This window comes from Cydia pomonella, chromosome 23, assembly GCF_033807575.1.
Source record: "Cydia pomonella isolate Wapato2018A chromosome 23, ilCydPomo1, whole genome shotgun sequence".
NCBI lineage: Eukaryota > Metazoa > Arthropoda > Insecta > Lepidoptera > Tortricidae > Cydia > Cydia pomonella.
In genome coordinates, this window is record NC_084725.1 from 1,085,679 (window position 1) to 1,091,575 (window position 5,897).

The window sequence follows — 5,897 nt, forward strand, 5'->3', positions numbered from 1 at the left end:
CCAATCATACAGTGGGTATGCACTCTTGCAACTCGCTGTATCTTCGAAATTTTGAAAATGGCAAATACATATTTATTAAAACCACTACATACTTTAGGAACAATTACGCTATAGACCAATAGTGGGACCGGATTTTTGCCCTATAAGTTTCGATAATTCTAAAGAGTGAAAAGTGATGTTTATCTGGTATGGGACATATTTTTAAGCATATTTGTAATATATGAAGAAAATTTAGAACGAGCGTTAGATATAAATAAGGTATTTATGTATTTTTATTGATGAATTTTGAATATTGAATTAAAGTACAAAATTTAAGCATCGTCTTTTATAATATGTATGAGGCCTTATGCTATCAAATTTTTAGAAAAAAAATCAACGTGCTACTTTGTCAAACTCAAATTAGCTTATTATTTTGTCAATATTGAATTAAAGTTTGAAAAATCCACAATATCATATCTAAATTCTTAAGTTAATAGGCAAGGCAAAAAATTAGAAGAATAGGATATGTGCTTTACAATTAATATGCGTTTTTTGTCCTGTAAGATCTAATATTGAATTAAAGTCCGTAGAGATAAGTCTATTACTATAAAATAATATATGCAGCCATTTTATGGAAAGGTAGAAATATCTGTGTGTAGCTTGCATTGTAATAGTAAAATCAACTTAAAAAGGCGTGAAATTCATAACCACGCCGCGCTGGTCCGTCAACATGTCGGCTCGGCGTGCGGGAGCCTATCGTAGCCGACCTAGTGAGCGATAGATACCTCGCCCCGCCCGCGCCCCCCGCTCAGCATCGCAAGCGCTGTTTGTCTTTTCTTTCAAATCATTCATTTGTTTATTTATCGTGCACATAAATTAAATGCGGACATTACATGAATTTAATTATAGAATAAAAGTTATTATGACTTCAAAATGAGTGAAAAATGTTTGATATGTGTACTGTACTGACTTAGTAACAGAGAAAAAACGAGGAATTGAGCAGTTAATAACTGCGAGCAAATAATCTTTCTTGGTGATGGGAAAGCTAAATATTTCTACGGGAAGGAGGAACTACGTTTCCATAAAAAGTGTAGATTATACATTGAGTCGAAGGCTATACCGGCGTACAAAAGACTAATGGAGGTGGCATCAGAGGGCTTACCGCGAACCACGTTCGACGTGTTGCCTCCCTGTCATACTTACGTACGAATTTACAAGTGCGACAGAGAGGTAACACGTCGAACGTGGTTCGCGATAGGCCCTCAAATGTACAGCCAAGTGACGATGATGAAAAATACATTTTCAAAACTTTTGTCTTTTGTTACCATTGTGTTAGCCGCCTGTACTTACTTTCAACATATATTAGTAGTTTATGTTACTGCTACATAATAAAAGGCATTAAAATACACGAGTGTGGGCTTAGGAAACGAACGAAGTGAGTTTCTTAAAAAGATCACACGATTGTTTTAATGCCTAATTATCTTATACCTTTAAACGAGCAATTCTTGTATATATATATTTCCGGGATCTCGGAAACGGCTCTAACGATTTTGCTGAAATTTGGTATATGGGGGTTTTTGGGGGTAAACAATCGAGCTAGATTAGTCTTATGTTTGGGAAAACGCGTGTTTTCGAGTTTTCATGCGTTTTTTTTTCGACGCAGAATATGGTCGCTAATTTCGTGTTGCCGGCCACTGTCCGTCTGGTCCAGCGGGTTAAGACGCGGACTGCTAAAGGAGTGTTACGGGTTCGAATCCCACCTGGTGACTAACTTTTGTTTTTTTTATATGTTCAATTTTATATATAATTTTTTAATTTTTATTGTTTTAGACAAGTTTAATTTAGTAAAAGAATGTAAATAATAATAATAATAATAATTCAGCCTATACACGTCCCACTGCTGGGCACAGGCCTCCTCTCATGCGCGAGAGGGCTCGGGCTATAGTCCCCACGCTAGCCCAATGCGGATTGGGGACTTCACATACACCTTTGAATTTCTTCGCAGATGTATGCAGGGAAAAGAATGTAGTTAAGATTATCACCTATACACCACCATATTACAATAAATAGTTAGTTATAACCGAGCAAAGCTCGGTCGCCCAGGTACTGTATAGTTATTGCAGGTAGTTCGCAATCACATTTTTAGCACAGGCATTATAAGAGAGGTATGGGCATTGTAAATGTCATCTGGCTCTGTGTGGTAGGGCACAGCACAGCGGATGTCATTCCAGATCTAGAGCAGAACCCAACTGGGGAAGTACCTCCACCTTACAGAAAATCGCAGCCAAATAACACTAGACCCTACTCATAGTGTTGTGTTCCTGCCGGTGAGTAAGGTTGCCAGAGCTCAACGAGGGGTGGGAGGGTGTTAGGGTCGGCAACGCGCATGTAACTCCTCTGGAGTTGCAGGCGTACATAGGCTACGGATACTGCTTACCACCAGGCAGGCCGTATGCTTGTTTGCCACCGACGTAGTATAAAAAAAAATAAAAAAACACAGTTAAAATATTTCATACATGTGCTAATTATTTGTCTCAGTGTAAACAAAAATATATCATAATTATGATATCAATTTTCAAATTCAAAATGGCGGACATGTTTTATTTTAAGAAATTATGAGTAGTTTAAGACTTTAAAAAGCAAGAAATTGTTTCTTGCTTCTGTTTGTATATGTATCATGTAGTATTTGATGTTTTCATTATTTTTGAAAGTCCTCAGGGTGCCAATTACGAAAATGACATCTATTATGGAACCCAAGATGGCGGACATTCATTTTTCTTAAAAATCGGTATGGGTGTCATCTCCGAGGTTCTTCGAGGTTCCGATTACGAAAATGACGTCCATTTTGCAATCCAAGATGGCGAACATTATTTTTTCTTAAAAATCGATATGGGTGTCATCTCCGAGGTTCATCGGGGATCCGATTACGAAAATGACGTTCATTTTGAAATCCAAAATGGCGGAAATTATTTTTTCTTAAGTCGATATGGGTGTCATATCCGAGGTTCCTCGGGATTCCGATTACGAAAATGACGTCTATTTTGAAATCCAAGATGGCGGACATTAATTTTTCTTAAAAATCGATATGAGTGTCCTCCGAGGTTCCTCGGGGTTCCAATTACAAAAATGACGTCAATTTTGGCGGTTCTTGTTGGTGCAGATTTCAAAAATAGAGACCATTTTAGAATTAAAGGTGGTTGATATCACGGCTACACACATCGACACCCATTTCAAAAAGTAGCGTCCGCCATATTTATTTTTAAAATAGATGCCATTTTTGAAATCCACACCCCTAAAAACCCAGATAACAGCACTCATGACGACTTTTTCAAAAAAGTGACGTCCGCCATCTTTATTTCCAAAATGGACGTCATTTGTAAAATTAGTACACATACATCATACAAAATGAAAACTAAAAACATTTCCATCCTCTTTTGGGCAGTTGTGTAAGTCTGTGATAACCCTAGGTAGGTACGGAGACCTTGAGCGGTGTCGGCATTTACGCAAACATCAAAGGCGTCGGCCCACTGTTACTTTTTACACTGTGCTTTTAGTGTGTAAACGAAAACGTCACATGATATATCAAAAGAAAAGTTATTTTATCTTATACCTTTAAACGAGCAATTCTTGTATATATATATATATAATTATATTTCTGTGATCTCGGAAACGGCTCTAACGATTTCGCTGAAATTTGGTATATAGGGGTTTTTGGGGGTATACAATCTATCTAGATTAGTCTTATGTTTGGGAAAACGCGTGTTTTCGAGTTTTCATGCGTTTTTCTTTCGATGCAGAATATGGTCACTAATTTCGTGTTGCCGGCCACTGTCCGTCTGGTCCAGCGGGTTAAGACGCGGACTGCTAAACGAGTGTTACGGGTTCGAATCTCGCCCGGTGACTAACTTTTGTTTTTTTTATATGTTCAAGTTTATATATAATTTTTTAATTTTTATTGTTTTACACAAGTTTAATTTAGTAAAAAAAATGACCTATGTAATAAGAGAAATCGACAATAGATGGCGTTACTCTGTGACAAGTGCTGTAAGGTTAAAATCGATTGTAAATAATAATAATTGTCAGTTCACATTTTACTTTTTAAGTTTATGTAGATTATCACCACCATATTACAATAAATAGTTATAACCGAGCAAAGCTCGGTCGCCCAGGTACTATATTACTAACTGTACTAGGTTGCCTTTTTAACAAGTTGGTCCAGTCCATGGTTGCCTACATTTTATTTAAAAATCGGTTAATCTAGGCGACCATTAACTGGACCAACTTTTTGAATACGGCAACTTTCAAATAAGCTTTCATTTGGTATATCATACGATGAAATAACAAACAAAAAAACTATCCGTACGCAATCTTACAAGGCAACCTACTTGAAATGTATCACTGTGAATTTTGTCTTACATTTATTTCTTATCAGAAATAAATAACATGAGGGTGCATATACCTTATAACGTATCTCTATATAACTATCGGTTATCAATATTAGCATTAGCGGTTAACAACAACATTCCCCTTAAAACAAATAACTATCGCGAGGAAAATACCAAGTCCAAACATCTGAAAAATATCGGGAAAGAAAAGCTGCAACTGGCTTTTAAAATGGTACAAGGAAGGGTGGTCATCTGTATGAGAATGTGTTTTTTTTGTCTCTATTTGACCCAATGGTTGACTGGTAGAGAATGCCTTTTGGCATTAAGTCCGCCATTTGTGTTTTTTTTTGTTTGTGCAATAAAGTTTAAATAAATAAATAATATTCATGTAACGCGATAACGAATTCTACGTGAAAGAAACCGCGGGCAATACCTATTATAGTAACAACAAAATAACAATTTTCTATTGCTATTAATTTAAAACACGCTTTAGGAATTTTTTTGATGGACCGTAGACGCAGTCAAGGGCACCCCGCTCCCCACTACCGTTGTTCGCTGCCTCCTGCCACAGCGCGCGGCGCGCGCAAACTTGTCGCGCGTTTGAAACGTAACGTATTTATATAAGCAAGGAATGCATACATATCAGTAATGAGTGTCGCCGTGATTTTATATTTCTAAATTTTTGTTTAGTAACTGAGATCATTGTTGATGATCGATTATTATTAACTCTACAAACTTTAATTCAATATTAGCTATACTGCTTAACCTGAAATCAATATCTAGACAAGCACATTGTCTACATGTCTAACTTTTTACTAGAATACTAAGTTGATCGATAATATCGTAATTTTGCAATATCAGCAACTCTAATTCTATATTTACAAAATAACTCGTGTTTTTACGTTTACCAGAAAGCAGCTGTTCCAGATTTCTAAAAACTGAAAATTGTACATAAATTAAAGTGTTATTCGATATGCTAAAGTTTTCTGTAACTTTAATTCTATATTTACTTAGTTATTAGCAAAAATTAAAATATTTAAATATAACCGAAAGCTCAACCTTAAAATTTCTAACTTTTTACCAAAGTATTATTTAACATACTCCCAATGACATATCAAAAAAGAAAAAACTTTAATATTATCGAAACCCATTTTTGTTCAACCGCTGGTCTACTACCTTTTACCAAGGCATCCTGCTTACAGTTGCTAGAGTAGAAAGTAATTCTAGTTTAGTAGATATGAGCCATTTTCAAAATTACTTCGTTTTGGATGTTGCTCCAACGCACCTTATAAAAATCGGCCAAGAGCATGTCGGGCCATGCTCAGTTTAGGATTTCGTAGTTACCATCCTGTCAGAACAGGCTAAACGAGGGCTATTATTAAGTATCATGTACATTAAATACAGGCATTAGGGACTAAGGAAGTACCTTCGCAGCGCTTTGTACAAGTACGTCTTTTTACTAAGAAGAGAAGATTTTTAACCGACTTCAAAGTTTCAACAGGAGCAGGTTATCAATTTAGGGTTTGTCACTTC

At 36.2% G+C, this 5,897-nt stretch overlaps 1 long non-coding RNA gene across 1 annotated transcript; it reads left to right on the forward strand.

The window, feature by feature from the left end:
• Positions 1-321: 321 nt before the first annotated feature.
• Positions 322-4,092, forward strand: LOC133530669 (uncharacterized). The gene is made up of 2 exons (XR_009801354.1): positions 322-1,823; positions 1,995-4,092. It is a non-coding gene; the product is annotated as an uncharacterized LOC133530669 (long non-coding RNA).
• The last annotated feature ends 1,805 nt before the right edge of the window (positions 4,093-5,897 follow it).